Raw genomic sequence first — 16,802 nt, 5'->3', positions numbered from 1 at the left:
GGCCGACAGCAGCACAAGGACCCCTGGCCTCAGCAGAGTCCTCAGTGGATGTCGGCATCGGCGCTGGAGCTGCTCAGCGTAGGCTCCATGGAAGAGCTGCCACCCCAGCCAGGAACATTCCAGACAACCAGCTCCTGTCACAGATAGCACTGCTCCACCAGCAAATGTTGGCTTCTGCAGAAAAAGTCCAGTTCCGGCTCATCTCAACTGAAGTCAGCACGTTTAAAGAGAGTCACAAAGTCTACAGCGTAGAGGAACAGATAAACCAGAGGACACCGTGGAAGGTCCCCTTTGGCAAAGAAGTGAACGGCCCGGGAATATGAGATAAGGTGGTGTGGAGAAAGCAGAGCGGAATGAGACGGATTTGAGGCTGTAGCTGCTTGGAGCCCGAGCCCTCCTCCCTCTTCCTTGGGATGGTGTCAGTGTGGGAGCAATCGCAGGCCAACCGTGCCTTCACAGCTGGGACAGAGCCAAACACCCAGGGAACAGGCTCCATCCATGGGGAAGGTGGGCTTCAACTCTAGCTTCTAGCATGACAGGAAGATTGAGGCTGTCTCGTAGCTCTTGGACACTCCATCTGGTTTCTTCTGTATCTTCTTTGCTTTGCATTTTGGCTTGGGTATTTCATCGAGTATTTCAAGCCCTATTTTCTTAACCAAGTCTCTGGATGAAATCTGCACTTTTCATTATTTTCCTTGAACTCTTCCTTACAGAATCCTTCTCTGCTCCAGCTGCCTTCTGACCTTGTGTGCTTTCCAGCCACATCTGACAGGCCCAGCATCCATCCTTAACTGGCTCCGCTTGTGCTTTTGATGCTCCAAGACTGCTGTGTTGGCCCGTTGCTAAGCTTCATGATTTTGTATTGAAAGCCGAATGCCTTGGGCAAGACAAGAGGCCAAGGTGTGCATTTCTTGCATTTCTTCTGCGATGCATTCAGCATGAGATTTGTTTCCATTTAGTCAGCATTTGGGTTGGATCTGAACTGCACTGTTGCTCTAGTTACCAGTGCTGGAGTTTATTGTTGTTATGGACTGGAGAATTGCAATCCTTCTAGCAGTGTCTTTTTTTGAGAGCTATCCCAGGCTTGTTAGCATGGCCATGGGTGTGGGAGAGAGGGGGTGTGTTCATTGTAATAGTCTGGTTTGATTTCAGGCTTGGAGGAGTCCCGCGAAACTGGATCTCTCAGGGTGGTGTCCCTGAGGACAGACCTGAGGTGTAGGTGACCCTCAGGATGGCATCGCCCAGGGCCTTTGCATACCCATGCTACTCCATCTTCAGTCCTTAGAACTCTCTTAAATGTTCCTACTTCAAATTTCCTGGCAGATTTTATCTCACCCCGTGATGTTGTCCCCTAAACAAACATTTTTATGCAGACTTGAGTTCATCTCCCAAATTCAAGAGCATGAACATTCCATAGTTTCAATGCTCTGATGAGTTCAAGCAAAGTAAGTAATTTTCAGTTTGTCTTCCTTTCTTGCTGTTGTACAATGTGACTGACATTGTTTTAACTCTTAATAGTTGGGATATCTTTCAGTTATTGAAGAAGTGGCTGGGCTTATTTTAAAATATTTTTTTCTCTTGTTTACTAAATAAACAGGTGTTACTTTTCAGGGATCCAGGTTCCCGTTCTAATCAAAGTACAAATCTCCCCTGACAACCTTTTTGATTTGTGCATTTCTAAATTGGATCCTAAATTTAAAAATATACAACTTTGAAGATATCTTTTAAACTTCAAACTAGCTTTGAGTTTTCATCGAGGGGTCTTAAGTAATCATCAAGACGTTTTAGTTCCTCTTACGAAAGACAGGTGCAGGAATGATTAGGCACTTGATTTGATATTTGGTATTATAGTTGCAACACCAAACATGTCAAATCAGAAGATATATTCAGTCTTTCAGAACAAACATGTTTTTACTGTAAATATTCCAGAAATTGAACTGGATATGTTCTAGGAAGTTCATAGAGAGTGGTTCTTATTCTCATTGTCCACAATATTTTTTTATCCTGGGGGATAATGGTAACATATATCAGTTGGATATTTAGTTATTGTTTAAAATTCTTACTTGGCCACCACCTTCTTCAATTTGAGTCTAGTCCATCTAGACCATAGATTCTGAATTGCTGGTGTTCATCAGACTTATCTATGGAGTTTATAAAAATAATGATGGTAAGTCTTACTATTATAGACTCACTGGGTCTTTTAATATGATATTTGTCATGAGCAAACTATGCTATTAACACAGACAGGAAACGTTTGTGTCTTCTATAATGGCAGAATATGTGAAATAACAATATATCACAAGTTATATCGATTTTTTCAGCCTTATCTTGCTGAGTACTCTAGATTTCAATTGATAGCCAATGAGCCAGGCAATCATGGTATCTTTTATTCTAATCCTAGTTATTAATATCTGTAACACTCAAGTTGCACATCATCCTTCAGAAAATCATACACAGATCATAGGATGGGTAAAAAAGGCCTGACACTGCTGCAGGATCCCAAAAGGTGAGGTGGAATACACAGACAGAGAGCCCTGCTCAGGGGCCCAGGAAAGATGTAGACACACAGGATTTACTCAGGCGCAAAGGAGAATGAATTCATGGCCTTTGTGGGAAAATGGATCTTGAGACCTTAATGTTAAGTGAAATCAGTCAGATGTAGAAGATTAAATACTGCATGAGAAACTCAAAATATAAATAAATGAAAGAATAAAGAAAAGGAGAAATGATAGGAAAGGCTTGTTGGAAATGGGAGGCTTTCAGAGTATGGGAGAAGGGAGGAAGGAGGTAGAAAATGATCCAGATAGGAGATATATATATATTTTTTCTCTAAAGTATGTGTAATTATTTGCAAATATATATCAGCAAATATATATCAATAAACAACAGACAAAGGAAAGATTTGGTGCCAGGCACAGCTTCTTGTGGAAGAGTGCAGGGCCTGTGCAAACAGTGGCGAATCAAAGCCAAGTCTGGACCACAGGAAGTGGCATAGATCTGGTCAGGCAGGGAGAGAGCTGAGCTGAGCCCAGGTAGGGACAGCCAGGGTCTGAGCCCTCTGAGCATGAGGCATGGTCAGCAGGGGTCTTGGGGACATGCAACCGGCACCAGGTGGGCCTGTGACCTGCTGTCGGCACCGTCCACCGGTTCCCTTGGGTGTAGCCTTGCTGGGTCATGAGTCCGTGTGCCCCGATGTGATCTGACAGATTTACAGGAGGCAAATTTTAATAGCAAGATGAATTTATTCATTAGTTTGTGCCTTAGGATGGTGCTGTGCAGCTGGAAGCTTTGTAGATAAGTTTGGTGGATCCAGTATCTTGGGTTTCTATTTACACAGATGAGCTATCAGGACATTCTGCCTCGGCATTTGCCCCCGGAATGGAGCAGTCTGCTGTTGTATAGGACAGAATCACCCAGGGCAGAGAGCAGTCTGAACCAGTCTGAACCTCTGGCACACATGCTGCAGCGGGCACTTGGAGCCCTCTCAGTGGGCACACGAGCCAGGTCGCCCTGGAAGCCAAGCATGGGATGTTCAGGTTTAATTGCAGTGCTGGCACTTTGTGATAAATTAGTGGGTTTGGGTTTGCAGTTTGGGCATGTGGTCTCTAAAAGGTTCTCTATCGCTTGTCTAAATGTCTCCATTCTACCCAACACAGAGTCACTCAGTCCACTCCCCACAGAACTCTGGGAATATTTTGTATGTTGTGCATATCAAGTGTCAGGAACACCATAATCTATCAAACTTTTTTCTAATATAAAGGTATGCTTATCACTTTTTATAAATCAGAGTAAGACCTGATTTAAAATTTCTTGAACCTTGTCTTAATAATTATGCTTATTCTAAAAATTGAAACGTACCACTTCGAGTTCATTTGTTTTGCCCATCACACTGTTAACTCTTTTTAAAAAGAAAAATCTGACTCCTTGCAACTCTCCCTGCTTTGAAGCTAGAGCTCTTGCTTTTCTCATGTAGCATTTCTACCCTTTCCACCTATCAGTAGAGAGGTGAATGAGCAGCACCTTCCTCAGCACAGGGCACTGACTCAGTGGCATCTGTAAAATCAGCCATGCCCAAGGTTTGGAAAATTTCACCTGTGCTTGCCTCATTGCTGCCCTCTACACTCATGGATTCCATTCATGTTGTACGTTTGGCAGTCATGATTCACTTGGACTACCCCATTCCATTGGCTTAAAATAAGCCTCACAAATGCCTGTCACACACAAAACCATGCGTGCGCACACACACACACACGCACACGTACATTTTTTCAGTGGATATAAATGCTATTTTAGCCATTGTGAAAAATGTTTGAAAATATTCCTGAATTTATGCTGTGGTTTTATTGCTTCCTATTCTTTCAACTATAAGTGTTAAAACAATTTCTGTCATTGCAGTTTGCACACAATTTCGGTAATAAAAAAGTTCTCACACTGAAAAAGAGGAATTAGTTGAAAGGCTAATTTGGAGCATGTTGGAATTACTAGTAGGCTTTGCTTGCCTGAGATGGTTCTAATTTTTCTAAATGCTTGTGAATGCATACTGTCCATTTTTTAAAATATCAACTATTCTCCTGAGTGTGGAATTGTATGTTATTGTGATTTTAATTTGCATTTATGAGTATTTAATGGCAAAATGAGCATCTTTTCATGTAACCTTTCACCATCGTATTATCTTCTTTGAAGAATTGCTTGAAACTTGTACTAACATTTACATGGAAAAGATATAATTGCTTTTGACCTCAAAATTACCAAAATGTCAAACATGTAAAGGGTTTTTTTGAAGACTGTTGAAGAAAACATAAGTAATTAAATCTTCCAAATTATTGTAAAGATTATTTTGTTGAAAATTTTGTTGCAATAATGCAAAATATGATAATAACATGCAAATTAGATCAGCTTATAATTTTATTTTAAAACAAACAAAATCAAATGCATAATGAATGCATTAATAATACAGAAAGTATGACCTTAGATGACACTGCTCTGAGGATTTTGACCCAAATAAAATGTCTTGCATATGATTTATCACTTGATCTTATCACCACTATGAAATTTTTATACACTATAGTAAATTGAACACTAAGAATACTAAATAACTGCAGTTCTGCAATCTATGTCGCATGATTTTACAGTCAAAGTGATTTCTTTCCTTGTATTCATTCAGGGAATGTTTGTATCATTTAAATATCTGTACCAATGAAATGTTCATTTTGAAATAATTTAAGAAAAACAAGTTTTCCTTTGAAGTGACCTGTGTCAGAGAGCATCCTACTGTCAGACAAATGTGTGTGCTGGGATCCTGCCAGAGCCGCGTTTTGAGGAGGAGAATTTTTGTAGGCCTGTGATCTCCGGGACCCAGCAAGGTGCGGCAGGACTAAGCCAGTTCAGAGGTTGTCTTTGTTTCCTCAGGCCCTGGAAGCTGCCAGTTCACAGCTTTGTGCTGATACGACCACATTATTCTGCTCTTCCTTTATTCCTCAGGGATTGTGAGACCCCAGGGTAGGGACTGGGTCCTGCTTAATTCTGAGTCCTCAGTGCCTAGAACAAAGGAGATATTTCCATTTTAAGTCAGGTCAGAACAAATGAATTGTTATCAGCTTAGCACGGGGAAGCCACACCCCCAAACCGGACAAGGGTTCTAACCAGGTGCTGTGGCATAATGAGAAAATGGACTGTGGGCACACACATACTACACACACTCACGCGCACACACGCACCCTATTAAGTGACCTTGTTGCAAACTCTGGGAGGCCCTCCTGTCTGCTCGGTTTGTCCCCCCGTCTGGCACAGGGGGGCTTTGGGCAGAGTTGGGGGGGTGCCATCCTCTCCTTATGCACCCTTTGGGTCCTCATGGGCCACTTGCACCCTTGGTCTGAGCTGTTCTGCCTCTGGCTCCCCTATCTGCTTAGTGCCCCTGTTCCCTGCTCCACATTCCGCTGAAACGCCCCTCTTTGGGAGGACTCTGGGGTCTTCCCCCACCCTCCAGCCCCTCTTGTCCTGCCACGCACTTCGCATGTTGTCCTGGAGGCCTGATTTACTTGTGTCTTCACCCCCAGCAGGTACAATTATCTTTGAACGCAGAGGCTGTGTTTTATTTGACTTGGTGTCGCCAGCACTATTTTAGTTCCCAGCAGCAATATTTATAGAATTAATGCATTATTTATGAGTGAATAAAAGCAAGTAAGAAGTAAATTTGGCTTAGAAATCCAATGCTCCTGTGTCTGGGAGGATAATAATAAGATAAAGACAGGGAAGTGGGTGTCAGAACAAGCTTTGAGACGGAAGCGCTGAATTCAATTCAGACTGTGTTGAACATGAGGAGCCAGTGGGGCATTCAAGCCATGAATGTTTGATAGCGATTCCTTCAGAGTCTATTCACTCAAGGCCCCAAGAGTGCCTTAAAGTGGGAGTCCCCTTGCCTGGCAGTTATGGCCTTCAGCCCTCACTCAGGTGTCTAGGGGTCAATAGCAGAAGACAGGTGGCTGCAGAGGGCCAGGGCCCCTGCAGGATAAGCTCAGGGAACAGCCCTGGGCTCAGCTGGGTGAGGGTGCTGCTCTTCCTTCTGGTTCCCTGCTCCCCTAAAGGCTCCCAGGCCTCCACCTCTCCTGAGCACGCGCTCCTGCCTGGGAATTCACCAGGGGCTGACTGGGCCCGAGTCCCAGCCTGGGACAGGATGCAACCAGGCTGGCTTAGCACCATGCTTCTCCGGCATCCAGCTGGGGCTATGCCAGGGAAGCAGGTCTCCTGGGCTGCCCCCTGCTGCTGGTACCTGGAGCTCCTGACATTCGCAGCCCAGCAGCTGCCTTTTGATCTGAGGCCTCTGGTGGGTTTAAAATTGAACTTGCATTTATTTAAACTAATTTTTAGCAGTGGAAGTGACTTTCTTTCAACTCTTCCTGACAATCCTGAGTACAATTGGAGTGGTTTTGGGTTTTTGAAAAATTTTATATTTGAGGCATCAAAATTGTACACATGTGACTATTATAAGAGGCCACTCTAAAAAGTTTGAAAAAAGAAGACAAAACGCACATCCTTTAGAAGTTGATCTTCTCAACACACGTACACTCATACACACAACACACACACACACACAAACACACACACTCCATTAAATGCACGTATCCAAAAACTCCACAAATATGGTTTGTTCAGAATGAACTGAGCACTTAGTTCTGTTTGACATTAAAACACAAGAAGGGTTTGGGGGCCGGGGATTTAGCTCAGTGGTTCCACTGCCTGCCTCGCAAGCGCAAGGTCCTGAGTTCGATTCCCAGTACCACCCCCCCAAAATTAAATAAATAAATAAATAAAAGAAGGGTTTGGGATATATTCTGTATATTTCACTGTTACCTGAAGAACATAGAATAGCACTTCATTCGTTGTTCGTCGTAGGTTTCCTATTTTCATATTCCTTTTATCATCTGCGGACAAAGTATGGTTATTAAGAGGATTATTACTTTCTCTACATTACCTGCCGAAGTAGCCAGGTGAGAGCGGCTTATGGTATTGGAGCACATGACGCAATCGCGACGCTCTTCTCCTTCTCCTCTGGCTGACGTCTACTTCTACGTCCTGGCTTCATTCTCCATTTACCCTAACACTGAACTCCCAGCCAAATGTGTATTTTTAAGTTTTTCCTTTGCTTGCATATTCCGTGCACGATTACCCTTCTATCTGGGAAGGAACTGCCCACACCCGTCACAGCTTTACATTCACAGTGTTCTCGGCAGACTCCGCGTGGGTGTCTTTGTGGGACTCACGCGTGACAGAGCAAGACAATCTCAGAGCTGTCTGTATCCCTCTACGCCTCTGCTCAGCCTATGAGCCGACGACTTGAAAAGGAAATGACTTCTTTGCATTATATCATCTTCTTTAGTATTTAAGTTTCAATGGAACATAAAATAGTATTTTAAAAGTTTGGGTATTGTGCATTATTTCAGTCCTAAAATCTGTACTGTAAGCCTAACAGTGAGAAGTTAGCTAATGGTAAAGTACAAATACTCAAGCGTTTTCTTCCGTCTTAACCTTGAACCCACAAATAGAAATCAGTTTCATCATCCAGTGTGTGTGATGATGTGTGCATCAAAGGATTGCTATGAGGACCACATAAAGTTCCACACTGAAGAGGTGCGAGCAGCGAATTCTGAACTTCCGACAATACCACAAATCTTGATGTTAGACACTACCAATGATTAAACGTCAGGGAGTTTGATCACCATTAATTTAAACATGTACAGTAATGCTTTGTCTTTGTGCTTAGACACTTCCTGAAGTGTAGAGATACTTGTGAATGAATACTAAATTAATTATATCCACAGGCTTAGTGTTTATCTCTTTGTTTTTGAGAATTATGGAGACACACCACTGAAACGTTAGAAATGCAGTGAACCAATAGATCAGTATTCTCTCCTCCATCCCTCTCTGTCCCTCCCTTTTTCTCTCGATTTCTCTGCTGTTTTGGGTTCATTGAGCAGAAATTAGTATCTGTGCACACTGTCCGCCATCAGTGATGATTAATTCTTTTCTTTCAAGCAAGGACTTAGATGATTTATTTCAACTCTGCATTTATTTAGCACATTTACAAAAATAAGTTCACACAAAACACTACGAATAAAATTCACACATTTACAGGGAGAGAAACAAAATTCTGTAAAGTCCTTGCAATTAGATTTTCTTTCTTATTCTATCTATTTCCACTGCTGGGTAGTTTTAATAAAAATATTATTACACACTGGTGATTTATAAGAACTATAACATGATTCTTGAATATATTATCTGTTTTAAATAATACATTTTAAGGGATAGATGTATTTTGCTTTTACAGGTAATTTATATTGTAATTTTAATGTGATTTTGATATGAAATAAAAGATATTTATAATCTGACAAACCTTACACAAACTTCATCCATATGCTTTTACTATAAGGAAAATACGATTTTTTTACTGACTTGCTTATGTGACTATTTTGCCTATTGTTACACCGTAAGTCTTCTTAACTAGTGGAAATTCTTATCTCCCATTTTAAATATCATCATAAAACCCAATGAAAAGATAATTTTTGATATTTCATATTACTGAACAACATTTTGTTTCTGACAGTGATATTTGTTGTGATCTATATCAAGCTGACCCCTTGGGAAGGTGATTGGATGGCAGGGGCTTGTAGCTGGCTGCTGCTGGGAGGCGGGGTTTGCTCTGAAGAGGCCGTCACGGGGCGTGGCCTGGGGAGGGGCTCTTCCTCCCCACTGTCTGTTTCTGGCCGCCATGTTGTGAGGGGCCTTCCCTAGGCCCTGCCGCTCCACTAGGCCACCCTTGGAGCTGGCCGGCTGGACTGAAACCTCTAAGAAACGTGAGCCAAATAAACCTCTGCTCCCTCAGTTGTGGGTGTCAGGTGCTGTCTCTCAGCAACGGGAACGCAACTAAAATAGTGTTATACCACCTTTTTGCTTAAGTAGCTTTTTCATATTTAATAAACTTTTTTGGAATTAGTTACGAGATGTGAGGTTGCTAAACAGAGTATGAAAGTTGTGATAGTTGTTAATGTATGTAGGCATGGCATTTGAATTATTAATAGGATTTTAGGACATTGTTAACAAAGTCTATACAGCCAGAATCACCCCAGCTCTACAAACTTTAGGCATGTAAACTTATGCAAGTTGCTTGCCAGTGTGTCCGAAGTTCACTTCTATCCAGTATACTTCATGTCCTGGAAGAATGCAGTTAACAATGCAGTTGAATATTTTCCAGATAAATGTTTGTTTTTCCATATGTCCCACATCTTTATGGCTAGTGCATATTGATCATACTATTTAATGGGTTTCCCTTTGGCAGATTTGTACGTGCACTGAACATACTTTGGTAATTTTGCCCCCGTTACCTGTTGCCCAGCCCTTCTGCCTAGTTTTGCTTTTGATGGGGGCTTCAGTTCACATACTTGGATCACATCCCTCTCCTATGACCTGCTTCTACACCCTCTCCCCTAGTCCAGGAGCTGGGAGGTGTTTCCATCTTCCAGGGTCTTCACGTTCTTTCTTTGGTGTTCTCAAATTTTCATCGTAGAGCCCTTTCATCTACTTAGATTGAGCCCTAGGGGTTTTGTTTCATTTGAATTATGGTGAATGGCATTATTTTTCTGATCTAATCCATTATTAGTATATAGAAAATCTATTGATTTTTAATGTTGATTTTAAATCGTGCTACTGTGCTGAATTTATTTACTAGCTTTTAAAGTCTTTCCGTGGACTCTTGAGGGTCTTCTAAATACACGATCATGTATTTTGGGGTATTTTGGCTTCTTTTCCAGTTCGTATCCCTTTAATTTCTTTGCCTAATTCCTCTAGCTAAAATTTCTTTTGTCCCATTGTATTCTCTTCTAAATTTAGCATCTAAATTTGCAAAATGTTTTTTAGTAAACTGGTAGGCTTATAATATACATTCCCTTTGTCAATCCTTATTTGATATGCTTTCATTTCTATTTTTCTAATTTTAAAACAGTCACACTTTAAAATTGGCTGATAGAGCCAATTCTGACTTTGAATTCAGGAAAACAAATATTTTAAATGAATTTCAGAATGGTTGGTTTTTTCTAAGCCATCATTATATTTTCATTACTTAAATGTATACTAGCAGCCTTTAATTTAAATCCATAAACATTTCAGCATATATATGTTACATTAATTCTGTTAGGAAGTATTTTCAGTCCTTGACATGAATAAGTGAAAATTGAAAGAAATGTGACTGAAAAAAACACAAAAAGTTCTATAAATATGTAAATAATTTAACCACAATTCTGTATTCTTTAATGTGCATCTAAATGACTCATATGATTGATTCAGTCTTTGTCACTGGAATAAATTTTATGAGGACTATGTCTTCCCAATTGATTGGATAGTTTAATTCAAAGACTACTCAGATTTTTGTAGAACATGGACTGTGAAACTGAAGGAAAAAGAGAAACAGAGACACAGGGACAGAGGAGAGAGAGAGAGAGAGAGAGATTTCCCATGAGAAAACCAGCTGACCAAACGACAACCTACATGAAAAGTCCCAAGAGATCTGTTTGTCATTGTGCCTCCTACTGGCAGGACGGCTCTTCTGTGCTAGGAAATAAGATTCAAGGAATGTGATGAAGAATATTTTGACATGAGAAAGATGAAACACAGAAAACATATGAGGGCAGTAGTCTCTTCAAGTATAGCCAGCATTTAACTACAAGGCCCCAAAACATGGGAAATTAAGTTTTGATTTTTTTGTTAAAATATCGAATCCAATTTATTTCTTGAGTAGCTTCAATTTCACAAGAGGAGTAGAGCTTAGTAAAATAAACACTGTTAATGAAATTTATATTATTTCGCATTTAATGTATATGCAATTTACGTACAGTGAAGTGTAAAGCTTAATTGTGCAGGTTCATGAATTTTGACTAAAATCTACATCTACAAAGCTATTACCTGACTTACATTCCCTCATGTCTGTTTTTCAATTGGGTTATTTATCTTTTCATTATTGAGATGTAGGTCTTTAAAAACATGACCTGACACAGCCCTTTGTCAAATATTTGCACAGTAACCATTTCCCCATTTCGGCTTGTCTTTTGCTATTGTTAAGTGTCTTTTGAGGAAGAGTTTTCAATTTTGAGAAAGTTAATTTCTTCTTCTACCGTTTGTGCTACTTGAGGCCTTAGTAACTTTTGTCGGACATGAGGCCATAAAGGTGTCTCTCAGGCTTGTTTTTAGGTCTACTTTTGGTCTAGACTCTTTAGTTTGAGCTTTGATTTCCTTACTCCCTCCTTCCCCTCACCTTCCCTTTTCTTTCCCTTCTTTCTGCTCCTCTCTCCTTCCGTTCTTTTATTTTCATTTATCCCGTTGTTGAAAAGATTATCATTTCCCATTGTATTAATTTGGAATCTATGTCAAAAAGTGGCCACTGCAGGTCTCCGAGGAGCCGCGTAAGCCAGTCTTCATTCCACAGGATGGGGTTTGTGAAAGCTGTCAAGAATAAGGCCTGCTTTAAGAGATACCAAGGGAAGTTTAGAAAAACTGATTACTATGTTCAGAAATGCTTGGTGATCCAGGGCAAAAGTAAGTACAACACACCTAAATACAGGATGATAGTTCTTCTAACTAACAGAGATATCATTTGTCAGATTGCTCATGTCCATACTGAAGCAGGTATGATGGTCTGTGCAGCAAATGCACATGAACTACCAAAATACGGTGTGAAAGTTGGCCTAACAAACTATACTGCGGCATGCTGTACTGGCCTGCTGCTGGCCCATGGACTTCTTAACAGGTTTGGTATGGATAAGATCGATAAAGGCCAGGTGGAGGTGACTGGACGTAAATACAATGTGGGAAGCATTGGCGGTCAACCTGGTGCCTTCACCTGCTATTTGGATGTAGGCCTTGCGAGAACTACAACTGGCAATAAAGTTTTCGGAGCTCCGGAGGCTGCTGTGGATGGAGGATTGCCTATCCCTCACAGTACCAAACAATTCCCTGGTTATGATTCCGAAAGCAAGGAGTTCAGAGCAGAAGTACATCGGAAGCACATCCTGGGTCAGAACGTTGCCAATTATGTGTTACCTAATGGAAGAAGATGGAGATGCTTACAAGAAACAGTTCGCTCAGTACATAAAGAACAACGTAACTCCAGACATGATGGAGGAGATGTATGCGAAAGCTCATGCTGTTATCTGAGGGGATCTAGTCTATGAAAAGAAGCCAAAGAGAGAAGCTAAAAAGAAGAGGTGGAGCCATCGCAAAATGTCCCTTGCCCAGAAGAAAGATCAGGTAGCTCAAGAGAAGCAAGCTTCCTCAGAGCTCAGGAGTGGGCTGCTGAGAGTTAAACCAAATTTTCTGTGAAGATCTTTCAGATGATGACCAATAAACTTATTCATCAAACAAAAACAAAATAACCTTGTATTTGTTGGTATATGATAATGATTTGATTCTACTGATGTTTATTCTCATGCTAATAGCAAGTTCCATGGAGTTCAATACGAGTACTGGCTGCCAGAGTTACACCATCATGTTGGGTTTTGTTGCTACATTTTTAGCTGCAACTTAAAGGCGTTAATCTTACAAATGTTTAATAAATAGTTTAATTTAGTGGCTTATTCTGCTAACTCATATATAAGTTCTTTTGAAAAATATGCTTTTCTATTGCATTATGTTGAAAAATTGGAAGCATTGCAAATCTAACGGGATGTTTTATGTAGTAATTGTTTCTGTATTTGACAGTATTTTGCATTCATCTGAAAATTCACTATTGTAACTTATTTCTATTATCAGAATTTTAAAACTGAATTTCTGAAGCAAGTTTGAGTTTTACAATAATTAGTAGAAATATATACTTTGGACTACCTCCCAAAGAACATAAAGATTTCATTCCCCCAGTTGGAGCAACATAATTTTTTTGTACCTTTCTGATCTTTGTGTACAGATACCATACCTAGGGGGCATGAGGCACACTCAGAAAAATTCTTGGGGATGTTACTTGGCATTCTGCAGGCATAATATTTAAGAGATTTTTGGGACTTAAGCATTTCAGCAGAATTTTCCAACATAGTTCTATTTTGATGTAGGAAAGCTAGGGTTCATGACTGTATGTTTCCATTTCCTAAAAGTAAGTTCAGCAGGGTGAGTATGGCTAATGACAATATACAGTACTTGAAAACTACGGAATAAACGTGGGATGCTCACGGCCCAACAATGACAGCTATGTGGAAATGCATTTGTTAAGGGGCTAGAAGTAATGTGTGCAATGTATATAAATGTAAAACATTGCCTTGCACATGCTAAATATTTAATGGAAACAATATTATCTGTCAAATAAAGAAAATAAAACAGTAAGTTCAGAAAATGAAATCAGGCTCTGGGAATGGGCTTCATGCTTAGTGGTCTTCATTCACTACATAAAAAGAGTGCTTTTCTCTGACCAGCAGCCCTGAATATTCCTTCCCTAGGATGTAGATACTTGGAGTGTACAACTTGGCTTGTTTTCTGTCAATGAAAAATGTAGGCTTTCTGCAAAAACCAACCCCGAGAAGCTCCATGAAAAACTTCTCCTTTGACTGCAGGACAGAAAGTGTCCTTTATCCTTCAACCAGAGCCCACTGAGGACGTGGAAGTGACAGCCCCTGGGGTGAGAGCTACAGTTTGCAGGAAAGTCTTCTTGGTGTCCGAGGGGTAGGGAACCCAGGCCTGGGCAGGTGGTTCTTCCTAAGGCGGCAGCAAATCCTCATAATTCTAGTTTCTAAGACGCACTCACGGGACTCAGCACTGACACTATGGGAACAGGCCAAAATCTAGTCCTGTGGAAACCACACTTTATTCACAGTTAAGCCGGTTATTAACTTCATTAGTTTTTGACCCTCTTGTATACTGACACCAGGGTGACGTAAAATCTGTAACCGAGCCCTTGTGTGCTAAGAAATACAAAATGGCACAGTGGTGATGGGGTTCTATTGTCAAGGTCATTCCCACTTGAATGGAATGGGACCCTTTTACTTTTAGTTACGGATAAACATGGAGAAGCATTCAGGGAAAATGTCAAGTCATCGAGGCTAAGCTCGTTTTCTCTTTACTCTAAACCACGTTAATAAAGAGCCACAAGCCTGGAGAAAGTAAGTATTGCTCTATGCCTATATCGCCAAACATGTATTCACCAGGACGATGGGATTTGGTTGAGTCCTTTCTATGTACCAGGCACTGTTCTCTGAATTCTGTCTTCTCACAAAAGGCTCATGGAGTTGATCCTGCCATTTTTTTCATGCAAAACAATAAGAAGATGAAACATAGATGGTGAACTGACCAAGGATTTTATTCTAACCTGTTTCCCCAAAGCACAGACTCCTAACCAATATGCGGTACTGCTCCCCTATGCCGAAAGTAATTACAGTTAAAACATTATGACAGAACAAAGTGAATTCTTTTCAAATTTGCTATTTTAAGACTGAAAATGTCAATTATTTTCACCCAGGCTAGGAGAACAGGAAGAAGTGGGAAAAAAACAGAGTCATTTATTCTAAAACAGAAAATGTGTGGACAGTGACAGTTATTTGTTAGCTGCACTCCTGTTGAAATTGTTATTTAATTGAACTTGTCCTGAACACATAAAATTGCGGGCATAAATTCAAGCCAAAGAACCATCTGTTTTCTTCCTTTTTAATGACATTGCCAGCATGCGTTTTTCCAACATTTGTGCAAAATTCCCTCGAGTCTTGTAGAGACTGCAAAGCAACCCCTGCAGTTACATTCGGAACACCAGGTAATATTTCATGTGCTGATTACTGGGAAGAAAGCAAGATGCTTTACAATTGTGTTAGGAAAAAGGAAAGATGAATGTCAAATACAGCACAGGTGCTTGGAATCTGTGTAAAATCTAGTGCGCTAAAATTGGGTGCAAACTAAAAGTCTTGCAACCTGTGGTTTCAAGTATTCAAAGCACGTCAGGCGTGAAGAGGGCATTTCAGCCACGCTTTTCTGGGGGAAAGGCTCGAGCCTGTGAGAGGTGAGCTGGTGCTCATGTGTTGCTCTGTGTGGGCCTGCTGCGTGCTGCATTCCTCACACACTTCTCACACTCTGCCCCACAGATGCTATGCTGCTCTCGACGTTCAGCTGTTGTGACATCGCATTACATCTCGTAGTCAGTATCTGCAGGGCTTCACATACAGGTGCATAAAAATAAAGTACACGTGGCCTGGTTTTGCTGCGCCGTCTTAGGATATTTTGTTCTTCTGCTTCCACACAGACTGAAGCAAAGAAATCTAGGGAGCATTTGGCTTGAGGTAAGAAATTGCAGAGCCACTTGCAGCTGGGAGTCAATCTGGGACCTGATCCCCGTGCTTAGAGCCATGAGGAGCATGTGAGGCCCAGCTAAGACGACAGACGCCACCCAACCAAGCTCCGTGTTCCTACTGTGCATGTGCAGGTACACATTTCGGTGTCTGTGAGCCACCCGTAAGTGTGACAGTGAGCCTGTAAAATTGCACTCATTTACAAAACACCATCTATGCTACAATGAGATTTTGTGATTGAGAGCTAATCAGTCACACTGCCACTGTGGCTCAGTCTGCTAGTACCCAAGTCACCTACACACCATATAATATTTATGGTGCCTCAGGATTGAAGTACTGGGCTGCAGGAGCTGCACATGTAGCTCAGTGGTAGAGCACATGCTTAGTAAGCTCGAGGTCCTGGGTTCAATTTCCAGCACCAACAAGAAAAAGAAAACGAACGATGGATTAAAGAAAACCAGCCTGCACAGAATAGGGTATAAATTGGACACATTAGAGTTACCAGCTACTGTGATTCTTTTCCCAGTTTGAGAAAAGCTGCTGTGGAACACAGGTGATGGCTGGCTTAGGCCGCACTTTGCGCCCTCATGCCGGGAGAGTGACTGGTTGAGATCTAGGCGCTGGGCCTGGGATTTTGGTTCCAATCCCAGCTCTGCTTCTTTGACGCCAATGCCTCTGTGCTTTAGTTTCTTCTGCAGGCTGGGGTTGATCATAATCAGCCGCAGACCTCCAGGTTGCTCCTCCAGTTCCAGACCCCACTGGAGCAACACCCAGAAGCCTCTCCAGTTCACCGTGGATTTCAGCAGAGCCTCGGAATCGAGACTGCCCTGGCAACTGTCTTCTCACAGAAACGGAATTGCTCCTCAGGCCGCGAGGGTCCTTCCAGAGCTACCAAAACCAGAACGGAGATAATGATGAGCCCGAATCCAGCCCAACATAGCAGCCTGTGAACTGGCCCCTTTTCTTTGTTAATGGGCCAGCATGATCCACTTCTTCAGGCCT

General features: G+C 41.5%; 1 pseudogene; it reads left to right on the top strand.

Annotated features, from left to right (window-relative positions):
• The first annotated feature begins 10,756 nt into the window (after positions 1–10,756).
• On the top strand, positions 10,757–13,200 carry LOC101722367 (large ribosomal subunit protein uL18 pseudogene; annotated as a pseudogene).
• The last annotated feature ends 3,602 nt before the right edge of the window (positions 13,201–16,802 follow it).

The sequence above is a fragment of the Heterocephalus glaber genome, unplaced genomic scaffold, assembly GCF_053883595.1.
Source record: "Heterocephalus glaber isolate CG9 unplaced genomic scaffold, H.glaber_assembly_v1.0 deba00001579, whole genome shotgun sequence".
Lineage (NCBI taxonomy): Eukaryota > Metazoa > Chordata > Mammalia > Rodentia > Bathyergidae > Heterocephalus > Heterocephalus glaber.
This window is presented reverse-complemented; position numbering and strand designations above follow the sequence as displayed.